General features: G+C 40.1%; 1 protein-coding gene across 4 annotated transcripts in view; it reads left to right on the top strand.

Moving 5' to 3' along the window:
- The window catches only part of CEP85L (centrosomal protein 85 like), a 142,420-nt gene that overhangs the window by 90,543 nt on the left and 38,238 nt on the right, over positions 1-13,639 (top strand). The gene's annotated exons all lie outside the window — the stretch shown is intronic.

Genomic DNA, 13,639 nt, shown 5'->3' with positions numbered 1-13,639 from the left:
GAGGGCTGTTCAGGCTATGCTACTTCAGCTGCAGCAGTGCAGTTTCTTGTTAATAAAATCCTAAAAATAAAACCTATACAGGATTTGGAACTAGAATGATGTTCTTTTGTACCACAGGTTTCTTGAACTGTACACTTTGTGTATATATAATTCAGCAATGTTGTTGTACAGCTGCTGTATGATTTACAGTGTGATGTAAGTTCTGCAGTATCAGCTTTCTTCTGACCGTGCTTGAACTTAATTTTTTCTTTTTTTCATGCCTCTTCCACCCTCTTGAGTTAATTTGTGGGTTGTAAGGTATGGCATGTGGTGGTGTTTTTTTCCAAATAAAATCCAGCTTGTATGAATTAATCCTCTGAATTAATCCTATATAATTTGAAGTATTTTACCTTTCTTATGGAATACCGCAATGTCCTTGTAGTGGCTGGGAACTGTGCCTATGATTTTGTGCCCTGTTTTCTGGGGAGAAGTGCAGCTAGATAAAGCACTGCAGGTTACCTTCTGCATCTTACCCTTGTCTGAGAAATGCCAAGTGGGGACACAGCACACACTGCATCCTGCACTTGTGAGGAGGTTTGTGCTGCCTGTTGCATGGGCCGCATTTAAGTAGTAGGATTCATGCATCCAGGAAATGCAGGATTTCCTAGGTGTGGAGGCACTGAACTGCTCTGTGAGAAAGCGCCCAGCGTTGGGCTTCATGTGTGGATGCTACAGGCAGTGTGAGCGTTATCCTCATTTGGAAATGGCAGGCAAAAATACAGAAGCTCAGCCTAACTCTAAACATTTAGATCCAGTTTTGGCAGTTGTTGCTTAGCATAGATTAATGTCTGGCTTTGAACAAGAAACCAGATGTGATAGGCTGACTTTTTTTGCTTGGTTTATTGTTTAATTTGTTTTCTAATTCCCTCTAAGCCATGCTGTGATGCCTGCTGCAAACCAGAGGCAAAAAATGCTTGAAGGCTTTGAAGGTGATGTTTAGCTCTCTTATGCTTTTCTTGGCTATATTACAATTAAAGTTAGAAACTGAGCTTTTGTATTATAAATGCGACTGCTTTCTGTTATCCTTTAATAAATCCAGGAAATCCAGGGTCACTTGTTTCAATTGAAAGTTAATTGAGTGTCTCTACAGTGATAGTTGTTCACCAGTGCAGAGTGTTTCATAACTTACTTATAATGGCATTATTAACATAAATCTATAACAGTCGGGCAAACTGCATTTGACCTTTTTGTGAGGGGAGTTTCATGTTATCGCTTGCTATCATCCAGCAAAAGTACTGCTGTCTTTACAAGATGTAATATGAAACTTGTACAAGTGTTACTATTGAAATTCACATCTTCCATTTGTTATTAGAGTCCTGCACCCAGCACTGCGGTGACTAATGTCAATTTCTCCCTTTTACTGAGTCATCCTAAAATCATAGCAATACTTACTCTTCCCTTGATTTCTGCCTTTTTGTGTTGGTGAATTGCTTGTAATCAGCATTCTAGAGCTTTTTTTAACGTGAGATGCCCCTAAAGAATGCTCTTTTTTTGTTACTGAGCCACTGACAGGTTAGGATATGCAATCATAGCTTTAGTCGTCTTTTTAAAGAAAGGTATTTAGAAGTGAAAGATAGGGCATTAATGCAAATGGTAATACCTCATCCGAAATGTAATGTGTGCCTTCTAGATATATTTAACTCAGATAAGAAATGCTGCATTCAAATAAGATGGGAAATGCATTTGGTAAATAACAGTAAAATTCCCCAGCGCAGATCTTGCGAATGCTTTGGATTTGTATTGGTGTTTCCCTGGCAAGAGGCTTGCTGGGATACAATCTCTCCAAAAACCTGTCCATTGGTTTGGTGTTACACACTGGTGAGGCTTGCAAGGACCTGTGTGAAGCAGCTTGCTGCTCAGGGACCAGGCAGAAGGACCACGTGTGTGAGGGTGTCTGCATGCTCTTCAGTTTCCTCCTTGGTAGCCTGAGTCTGAGCACCCACGGAGTCCAGAAGGGAACAGCTTTTAAAAAAAGAATTTGTGTTGGAGGTTTTGGTCTGCTTTATTTTGTTCTGGGGAACAAAAATGTGCAGCTGTTGCTTGCTTGACCTTAAATGGAGATGATCTGGGCTTTCTCCAGTGGGATTAGAGATCTGCCACCAGAGCATGTTTCTTCTCATAAATTTATTTGGAGATCCGGTTGATGTTTGGGATAATGTCCAAAAAAGACATTGTTATATTCCAGCATACCAGCTCCTCCATTTAAGTAATAGTGAAACTTGTATTCATAATGGCCATTTCCTATGCCGTTTGTTTGTTTGTTTGTTTGTTTTCATATACTGGTTTTGCAAATTTCAACTGTATAGGCATTGCTAACTGAATAATCTGTGTGCAGAGTTTGAGCTGTCAGTGTTTGACCTTTTGGTAAGCCATGACACTGCATAGAAGTGAACCATAACCCAAGCTTCATTATTTATAAAAGCAAAGAAATTCAGCTATCAGTCTGACTACTCAGGTTATTGCCCTATTCCGTAGCACTGCTCTAGTTTTCTCTCATACCAAAGAAGAGTACATTAATGATATCATACAGCCTTGTGTTGTGTGTTTGGTTATAAAGCAACTAAAAGGGAAGGGAGAAGTGCCACAGGTGTGCACTGGATTGCAGGAGGAACAGAGTGGCGGGTAGCAATGTGAAAGTTGAACCTGGGAATTAAATCTTTCCTGTTGTAACCAGCAATTTCTGACATGATTCTGAGGTGCAGTTCATACCCACTGCCCTGGGGAGCCTGTGCCAGTACCTGACCACTCTCTGGTGAAGAGACTTTTCCTAACACCCTATTTGACTCTCCCTGACACTGCTCCATGCCGTTCCCTTGGGTCAGCACTGTCCCTCTTCTCCCTGTGAGGACCTGCAGGCCACCATGAGGTCTTCCCTCAGCCTCCTCCACTCCGGGCTGAACCAGAGCTCAGCTCAGCACCTCCTTATACAGCTTGCACTCCAGACCATTCACATCTTTATAGCCGTCCTTAGGAAACTAATAGGTTTGTGTTTTTATATCGTAGTGTCTGAAATCTCACACAGTTGTTGAGGATACACCAGTGTATAGTATCATCGGGTCCCTTCAGGTCTCCTCTTAGAACAACTCAAAGCTGCTTACTGGCATTTTTAGGCTGCAAGGTGCTGTGATCTGCAGCTGCTTCAGGGAAGGTCAGGTTGGGGCTTAAGAAATGGTTCTACACTGGAGGTGATCAAGCTTGGGAACAAGCTCCCCCGGGCAGTGGTCACAGCACCAAGCTCCTGGAGTTCAAACAGCATTACCAGTATTTTCAAATGCTCAATGATTCTTGTGCGCCTCTTCTAACTTGGGATATATTATAATTGTAGTTCTTGCAACAGGGGAAGAAATCCAGGCATCACAAATATGGCTTGTGAGCTGCTTTTTTTATGATCTCCGGTAAGGGAAAGGCATCTTTCAGTTATATTGTATTGCATGTATCCTTCAGTAATGTTTGTATGGCAGACTGAGTTCAACTTGAGGGCAGTTCTTTTCTTCCATTAAAAAATATAGGCAAAGCGCTATTTTCAACTATTGTGAACAGCAGTTCAGATTTACAGCAGGTGGGAAGATAGCCTGATCAATTTAGAGATGCTCACATTGCTCACGACTTTGAGTTCTCTTGCTTGAATTTGATAGATTTATGACCCAAATGTTTCTTTTCTGCCTGATGCTTCCTTTAACACTTACTTAAATGATTCTCACCTGGATCTGGAATATGGCTAGATTCTGACAGTCGTTTATCAATGTTTTCTGGATGTATGGGGACAAACTTGTCTTTTTGAGACTGCAGATTTTCCTCCTCCTATCGTGATGCTCACAGCTTCTTTTAGCATTGTAGAGAACAGCTCTGCTGAAAAATTTATCCTTGTTATTTTGTTTATCTCCTCTGGGAGAAGTAGCATTTTCTTCTGCTAAGCATTGGACGATCGTTAAGTAGTCTGATCTTCACATTTTGTTCTTCGTTATAAACAACAAGAACTAACTTTTGAATCTGCAACTTTTGAAGTATAACACTGTGAAGTGATTAATGAACCTGTGTGAACAGAAAACTACGACTTGAGATGAAATACTTCTCATTTTGGGAATGCTGAAGGCTCTGGCAGGGCTAGTTGCCTGATTTACTAATAACCAGAGACATTTTTGGAAAAGTCAGCTTGAAAGTTCTCAGTCTAGTCAGTGTTACTGGCATGAACTTTTAACTATTAATGCAGATCACAGAACTCACAAGTGTGTCACACCAGTTTATTGTCTTTGGTGCTTTGGCCTGGGATTAGGAGAAAAGCAGGGGAACAAGAAATTTTGCCTGGCTCTGAAAACTGACGGTAGACTCCCATACCCCTGCAGAGAACTCTTGTTTGCCTTGGACACAATGGAACTAGAACTGACTTGACTTCTTCTGTTTTACAGCAAAATATTGATGGCACAAAAAGCCTGCTCTTTCAAATACTTGATTACTTATATATCAGTGAAAATAGATTAATGAAGGTCAAAATAATTAGTAATTTGAATAGTAGCAGTTAATTACAGTAGTGCAAAGTGCCTTCAAAATAACGTGATACAGAATAGGACATTTATGATCATCATTAGGGTGGAAAGTTTTTCCTTTTCATAAACTGCTTGTGGGAATTGCCTTTGGTGTTTACAGGTGTCCTCAGTTGACTAAGCTGAATAATGTGTTTTAGGTGGTATGCAGAGATCTTTATACCTAAGAAACTGTGTTGAGTGTCTTTGAGATAAATTGTTCTAGCAAGCACAGATACTAGCTGTGTTATTTGACATGTTATGAGTGATGGATGAATAGCGGGACAAAGGCATATGAAGGAGAGATAAAGCTGGAAGCCATGTTCCTGTTGCCAAGTGTTGATGCTGGACTGTCTCCACTTCAACAGCAGCAGCGCAACAGAAGAGAAATGTCTGGGGTTTGGACTCAGCTGCTATCTATCTCCAGCTGCAGGTTGTCCTCACAGAAACAAACTGCCCAAATGATGAACTCACCGTTGAGCATCTAGAAGCTGAAGAGTTTTCCTGTGTGGGACATTACAGAAACCTTTTCCTGTGGTGTGGAGGGGCAGCTTGTAGAGTAGTGGCCAAGGGCACATCCACCTGCCTGACAGGCACCTTCATTCAGGTCGGCATGGAGACAGTGTCAATCAGACATCTAAATTTGGTGTACCAAGAAGGCTCTTCATGCTAATTCTTAGTTTGTCCTACTTTGAGAGGCATGTTTGATAAATGCAAATGAGAAATACCTCTCCTCCTCTGTGTCTTTATTTTATTTAAATAGTGGAAAGCCTTCCTTTTCTTCAATAACAAAATGTCATTTCACAGTTACACATGCAAGAAAAAAATGCTTTGTTATAAATTTTATTTCATGCCATTCCAAAAATTAAAATCCTAAACTAATTTTTTTCAGAATTTGAGGGAAAAAACTTTGTTTTTCTTTTACCCTATTATGCAGTGTGGCAAAATTAAATGGTGACCTACTCTTATAATTCAGACCACCTCTGAGTTAAAAGCACAGATTTCCCCATCTTGAAAGTATTTCCTAATTATGTATTTTGCTGTGGGCAGCTGTTTTCTGATAAAAGTCTTATTCTCACTCACTGGAGGACAAACTTTGCCATGCAGATTTGGATTTGACTGATGAGTGTTAGAGCACAGCTTAATGGAAATAGCCATGGACTGAAATTTGAAGAATAATGAATTTCAGTCCCATCTACATTACCACATTTGGGGACATCTTTGGTTTCTTCAGCAACTGTAAGACATCTATTTTGAGTCTAAATCATAGAGAAGCTAGATGAAGACTTGCATGTACAGCTTTGAACCAGCTTTTAGTTCCTTCCAAATGCTTAGTATTATTTCTTACTGTTACTATCTTTGGAAGGGTTTGCTGCAAATGTCTCAATTTTCCTTTCATTCTCTCTGTACTGGACAAAAGAGATTCTCCAGCCAGGTGTACAGAAGAGCTGCTCCAGGCTGAAGTGTAATGCAGCACTGCAGCGTTTTCCAACAGGATGAAAAATGGCATCTCATACGGTCGTGCAGAAGATGCAGCTTTATCTTAATTTTAGCTCGAAGAATGTTCTGGATCTGTAAGACCATGTTCTTCTAATTCAGATACTTATTGAATAAGTGTTTATGTTTGTTTTGTTGTTTTTTTTTTTTTCTTTTCTTTAGCTAGGAATATTCTTATTTGTGTTTGACAAAGCCAGTGTTTTGCTTACAGAACATGATTTCCACACTAGAGAATCTGCAGTGTTTTGGTACTTTTTGGTGAGCCTTGGAAAAAAGTGTCTTCACTTTTATCTCGCTATCCTTTCTGTAAAATCTGTCTATAAAGTAGTTTCTTTACAATGTCAGTTGAGACCTACAAGTGGGACGTGCTAACTGCTGGAGGTGGAAGTGCTATTTATTTTTAGTGTGATTTCACTCTGCTGTTTCTGCTTATATTAAGATCCTAGGTCTGCCCCCATTAATTTATCTCTTAAAGAAGGAAGACACCTTCACACACTGACACCAGTGTTAAAATGCACCCTTACATCATCCCTGCTTTTGTTAGAGACAAGTGTGTTTCAAGTACCCCTCATAAACTCAAGTGGAAAAGGTTCGTAATTTGAATTGAAGCCAAACAGTTTAAGAATCCATCAGTTGTTCCATGCTCAAATTATGTGACTGTCATCCACGTTTGTGTGGTTCCCAGTTTAAAAGAGAATCCTGTGTTAAACTAGTTGGGTTTCTTTTATTTGTCAGTGGTGCAAATATTTCAGGCTGGAATCTTCAAATATGTGACTCTGGATGTTCCAATAGTTGATTTTTTCAGGAGTAAAGGCCTCTGTAATTCCTTCTATATTTGGAGTGGGGGGGGGGGTTGGGGAGGGAGTGAAGGAACAAACATGCAAACAGGTCTGTGGCGTTTCCAGATGGGGTTTAAACAACCAAATAAAAAACACAGAATGGAAGAGAAAAATATTTTTCCAAAATTATGGTACAGGTGCCTGAGTCACTGCTGGTTGTGTCACGATTTATGTGCTGCTGTGCAGGGATGGTGGTAGCAGTGCCTTTAAGCAATGGAAACATCACAGTAGATCTACATGCTGTCCTGCTTTTTTTTTTGCTGGCTGAATGCAGATACTTCCCCCAAGGAAGAATTTCCACAAGGGAAGCAGAAAATATGAGCATGCCCTTAATGTTTCATTTACTGAAATCTTTTCAGGTATATACAGGCAAAAGTAAATAAGTCCTGTACTCATTGTTCTGAACTCAGGAATCCACAGACTTTATCAGCTTTGCATGGATCTGTTTCTTTAAACAACTTGGTTTTTTTTATCTTCCAATACTCAGTAAGATGGCTTATTAAATCTCCACATTCTGCTGCTAATAGAATTATCCCCATAAGGGTGTAGAAGGTAGTAGAGAAAGCAGGTCACTACGAAATCATATCTTCTCTATGTGGTCTCAATTAAAACATGTACAGAAGTTGCATCCACAAAACTTGAAATGCATAGTTACAAGGAATTTGTCTGGATCCTGTTCTTTGTGCAAGTGTTCACTGAAACCAGTTCTGGATTGCTATTTTTAAATAGTGTTCTTTTGTGAATTTGTTTTTGTGTAAATATTTTGAACACTTATGCTTTATTTTTGTGGGAGTTCTTTGTTTGTGTTTAACCTCTGTTAAATCTGATGAATGTTAAATTCGTGGTTAATGTTTCTTTTAAAGTCATGAAAAGCTGAACCAAACAATGCAGATGAAGTGAGGCCCGGTTTTCTGGTTTGGGAGATGACACTCTTCACAGAATCTAAAGATTATCCATTTGAAAAATGGAGACTATTGATAATGAATTTGCTGAGGATCACTTCCCCAAATGCCTATTCCTGCTTCAGATTAGGCTGAGAGGAACACTGTTCTCTTTCAACATGTTTGCAAGTCAAGAGACTCTGATACTCTGCTTGGGTAGGGTCTTTTAAAGCTTCTTTTCCAATTATTGGACAGCAGTTCCTTTTATCAAATATTTGCTAAAGTAGAACTCTTTTAATTATTCTCTTGTTAGAAAAGGGCTCCTGTCCATTTCTGTGCAGGACTGGTGCCTGCTCTGCACATCCTTGCAGAATTTCATGCAAGGTGGCAAAAACAGAAATTTTTGCTTCTTTCTAGGTCACTTTTTGCATCTGCTTTTCTTTGAGAGTGAGCAGAAATAATATTCAAATAATGAACAGGCAACTGACTTTGATAAACTGATATTTGTAGATATCAATGGTATTTCTTTAACAAAGACATTTTCATAAATGATCAGAACTTGTCTGAAGATGTCCGAGTGCGAATGACCAAGATACTGTACTTTCAGAGATGCTTCCATTTATGATTGATTTGTGTCTTATTTTTCTCCCCAACTAGTCCTTTTCTAATCTATTTCTGTCTTACTCATACGGCCCATAAAATCTTTCAGTGAATAATGCATGCCCTACTTTTGTGCTGCACTTAAAACAGAGGGCACTTTATGGGCTTTCAAAAATTATAGTCACTTTTTTTGCATGCTGCTTTCCAGGTCAGAATACGAAACACAAAAGGTGAATTTAACTTCATTGTGTTGCTTCCCTGAAAGTTCAAGGAAAAAAGGTTATGGTTGTTCTTGTGGAAGCTCCTTCCATCTTCTGATTTCTTTTGAGTAGAGAACATTTGAATTTAACTGTAATGTGAAGATAAAATGAACACTTAATAAAACAAGTGCTTCTATACTTAGGAAAGCCCCAATTGTTATCAGTGGAAAATTCCAGGCACTGTTGCTTTTAACGTCATGTTAAATGGCACCTAGAAGTGTTTTGTGTTCATAACATTTGCCAGAATATAAATGGAAAGGATTTCTGACAACAATAAAATTGGTGTGGTGTGGACTATAGCGGAATGTTATAGCAACACGTAAAAACAGGAGCTGTTTAATTGTTCTCGGGACGATAGACAGAAGAGGGTGCCCAGCTGGCAGCTCTGGAATTGCTGCTCGCAGCCTGGTGGAGTGTGGTGGCTGAGGTGGGAAGATGCTGAGGGCTGATTGCCTGTGGCCAGTCTCAGTGAGACCCTCCTGCTCTAACACAAAACGGTGCACTTCAGTGAGTGTCCTGCCAAGCCTCCTGGGAGTCACTGTTTTGACTTCTTAGTTTGCCGGTTGGGACTTATGCCCAGTACTGTGTCATGTTCCAATGTGTAGCCTGGGTTTTTGCACAGTCCTGCTGGTTGCATTTTGGTCACCAACGCATGCAGTCCCTGCCTGTGGGCCTGGCCTGTGATGCTGGCCCTGGGCGTGCTGCTGTCACTTAGCTAACCTGCTCTGGGCTGGATGGAAGCTCATTTTCTTGAACTAACCTGCATCTCTGAACACCAGATGTTGGCTGGTAGTCATTCATTTAGAAACTTAGAAAATATGGACAGTTTTTGAAGGGTTTGGCACTGTCTGGAGTCAAGATATCTCAGTTTGAGGTTTGTACCCAGCACAAAGCTGTGCCATTACATATAATCTCAGCTGCTGCTGCTTTATGTAGCAGTGTGTGCCAGCATGTGATCTCATGGCCTGATGTGGTGAACCCAATGCAGATAACCAGTGTGTGTGTGTACAGCCAGGGAGGGGCTGTCAAATATGAGTGTCAAAGAGGTGGGAAGGGGAACAGGCCTGTCCTGATAGCAGCGTTTGTGTGTGCCACCTATAGTGACGACATAGCTGCTGTCAGACCCGTGCAGCTATGCTGGTAGTAGCAGTGCTGTGTTTTTTGTTCTGTAGTGATCAGCAGAGCTGGCCGCAGTATTTAATTTCTGTGTCAGTATCCCAGCTCACTGCTACCCTGATGTAAGCTGCTGGAGTGAGGAATCATGGCTTCCCTCCCTGTGGTTGTTAAACCCAGCCTTGACAGCTCAGAAGCTGCAGTGCCGTTGGTGCTGGGAGAAGAGAATGCCCAAATGGCAGCACTGTAGAGAACAGGTTTCTCCCTGACTGGTGTGGAATGAGTCTCTGAGGGCCCTAATGTGTGGGTCGTGTCCTGTCTGTAGTGCTGCCTTTGTATGGGAGAGACACTTCAAATGTTCTTGGCAAAATGTTTGATTAATAGATTAAGAGGGAGGGTTGCTTTTAGGAGGCGTAACAAGGGTGTTGTTACTATTGATTCTTTCTATATTTGGAAGCTTTCCCCTTCCAAAAAATAGGACAATGGCAGTGTCTATGGATATTCAGCATTAGAGTTTAAGTTTTTTTCTAGAAAAGCCTTAAGAAGTCATAAAGCAGATGCAATAGTGCAGCTGCCAAACAGATGAGAGGCTTGTGGCTGCTAATTGTAAAGATGGAAATCTCACTATCACAGTTCTGAATGCTTGCTGCAAAAAGAAGAGAGGGAGCCAGGAAGAGCACCAGTGAAGGACTTCATGGACTTGCTTTATAAGACCCTAAATGACTCTTCAAGGCCAGCCTGGCTGAACCTAATTATATAATAGCCAAAAAAAAAAAAAAAAAAAAAAAAAAAAAAAAAAAAAAACAGCAATGTTTAAAAATAGGGGGGAAGTTGTCCTTTTTTGTTGTATTGTTTAGTCAATTTTAAGACTCCGATTTACAAACACTCAATTAGCTTTTGCAAATCAGGATACCAACAAGTGCATCTGTCATTCTGGCTGGCTGTTAGAACTTATGTGTAAAACCCATGCTGTTCAACTGTGGCTGTGTTTTTAAGGTCAGCCGTTTCTTAAGTGAGTTTTATTTCTGTTTTATTTGCCCTATGTTGTTGCCTGTGCTTTTCCTCCAGTGCTCTCCAAAGTGTTCTCCATTCTGTTCTTAATCACAAGTAACTATGCTGGGATCAAATTAATCCCAACGCTGAGCAGAATTCCCAATGTATTATTAAGTAAGGATGGGCTTGCCTCATGTTTTCTAAAATTTATTCAGCATAGTTTTTAAAGCTTGAATATTCTTTTGTTTGTTAAATGCTGTAGTTGCTTTTCCCAATCTTTTTAGTTTATTCTTTATTTTCGTGATATTCCTATCTCAAATGTCATTCTGTAAATCCTGATTGAATATGTACTCTCAGCCTGGGAAAAGAAATATTTGCTGTTTTCTTTGATGCCTCTTCAATCTTTGTCTGTAGTATTCAGTTCTTTATTCATAAATTTTTTTACCAAGCTTCCTAATAATTAGGATTGCTCTTGAACATGTTCTACTATTTTAGTGTCTTTCTGGTAGTACAGTGCCCAGAACTGAACGTATTTTTCCAGCTGGGTTTATGCCAGAGCTATTTAAAGTCACCATTGTATTCCTTCCCTCTCCTCCTTTCTCTGTGACCTGACACACCCTATGTAGGCAGTCCAGACTTACAATATGCTTGTTTTCAGGCAACTTCTGACAAGTTTATTCTCTCTGCTGGTCTGTCTCTATTTTTTGTTAATTACTTTGCAATTTATATGTCTATATAAAGTCTACTTCAGAATTTTTTCCAAGCTTTGTTGATTTTTGTTATTGTTTTAATTTCATATTTCACCTCTCCCTATTAGTGTAATGCTAACCTTTTCATAATACATCAGTGTTCTTAGTACCATACCAATTAAATATGCTTTAATTTTGATTTTGTCTCCTCCTCATTAAAAATTCCCCAAGGAGCAACACGTGTACCAGTGCTGGAGTGAGGGTGCAAGGGCTTGATTTGATGCTCTCTCTCTCCCCCATGACTGCTTCAGATTTGTAAAAGTACAGCAAAACATGGTACAGCTTTTGTGTTAGTGCAAGAACTTCCCTGATTATGTTGGGCTGAGCAGAATCACTGTCTCCCCTAAATGGCAAAGATGGAGCAGAGCAGTAAGTAGGTGGTGGTAAAGCACAGAGGCTGCAAACCGAGATTTCTTGATTTGATCTGTTCTCATGTTTTTACCCATCTGGGAATATATTTTAATGCTGATTTATGGCTGCTTGTTCTAGTGCATTTGAGCAAGGCACAGGATTTTTCTGCAGAAATGGTTACTTGCTTTGCTCTAAGGTCATTTAAAAGTAGGGTCCAATTTGGCTTTACATCACTTGTGCAGTGTAAAAATCCCTAGCCCTGTCTTGCTTTGCTGTCAGGAAGACAGTCTTAGAGGGCTGCCTTGACTAAAGGAGCTGTTGCATTCCAAAGCACTCTGCCTGACGCTGAGAATAAATCTGGGGAGGAAGGGATGGGTAAATCCTTATTTCCTTGCTATGGGCAAGGACCTGTTGCGGAGCTCTTCAGTGACCACTGTGCTGGCTCTCAGATGGGATCCTGTTCCTGTTGCAGGAGAGAGCAAGAGGTACCTCTTCAATAATTGCTGCATGTGTGGGTTTGCTGGTCCCCTTGCCATGGGAGGGCAAGAGGTGTGTCCCTGAGGTGCAGCTCATGAGAGAATCTGCAGTGCTTTCCTCTGTGTCAGTCCTACAAAGAGAGCTGCTTGTGGTGTGGTTCATCGTGATTGCACTGATTCTGTGCGTTGGGTTTATGTGGGTACGCAGCCTTGGTTTTGTTCCAAGTAATGAATGGCAGTGAAACTTCACAACATAAGATTGATAACAAGCTGCTGACCAAAAGAGGTTATTCTTGTGAAATCTTTACAGTTAAAGTACAAATACTGTTAAAGTATTGAATTACTGCTTCAAAATTCAAAACCTACTGCTTTTTTTTAGTTGTTGTTTTTACAGTATATGTAATTTTGAGATTTTTGGACTGCACCACAACTCTGCAATACGGTGTATTACGATGTGGAGTGGCATGCTGCTCATAAGCTGAACCACTAAACTGTTTTGGGTAGAAACTGCGGAGAAGATAATGTTAATTACTGCAGTTAAAATCACAGTCATTATTGGCCTAAATGATCCAGATGCTGTTATCCTGAAGTCCAGAGAAATGTTATTTTCCCACTGCTAAGAAACATGATGGAATCAGTCAACAATGTGTATTCCAGCAATAAATATTTACATATAGGCTAGTACAGCAAAGATTTCAAAATTTTATTTCCCAGCAACTGACTATGTCTCAGCATGACTTGAAGGCTTGCCAAGTCATGAAAATGAAGGCTAAGCCCTTCTCAAAAAAAACCAAGCAAGAACCTTTGGACACCACTGCTTTGAGGGACCAGATGTTCTTAGTCCAAGGCTGATATACTCAGAAGAGGTGCCAGTTGACAAAAATAGTTAGATTTTGGGGGCCAGATGGAAAAGAATGCTGTCTGATTTGAGTTAGGTTTATTTTGTGTGTGTATGCTTTTTTGTTTTGTGGAGGATTCAAGTTAAGTACTTGGAGTTGGGAATGATCTTCTGCTATTCTGTGTGTGAGTACTGAAAACATGTTTTGCTCTTTCTGTTTGGCTAGATGTCCTTAAGAGATGAACTACTCAAATGTAAGTGGACCACCTGTGTGCTCCCACACCATTCAAAGCATCTAGAAAGTTGTTTGGAGTAGTCAACACCACATGCTCATAAATAAGTGAAGTGTCTTGTTATTCTGGGCAGTGCTAAGAAGTATTTTTAGCAGGTTTTTTTTTGTCGTTTTTTATATTACTGAAATGTGATATCAGAAAAATCTTTTGTTGTTTTTGTCTCTTCAGAGTGATGACTTGAAGAACACAG

The sequence above is a fragment of the Lagopus muta genome, chromosome 2 (genome assembly GCF_023343835.1).
Source record: "Lagopus muta isolate bLagMut1 chromosome 2, bLagMut1 primary, whole genome shotgun sequence".
Classification (NCBI taxonomy): domain Eukaryota; kingdom Metazoa; phylum Chordata; class Aves; order Galliformes; family Phasianidae; genus Lagopus; species Lagopus muta.
The sequence above is the reverse complement of the archived record's forward strand: the minus strand, read 5'-3'. Positions and strand labels throughout refer to the sequence as shown.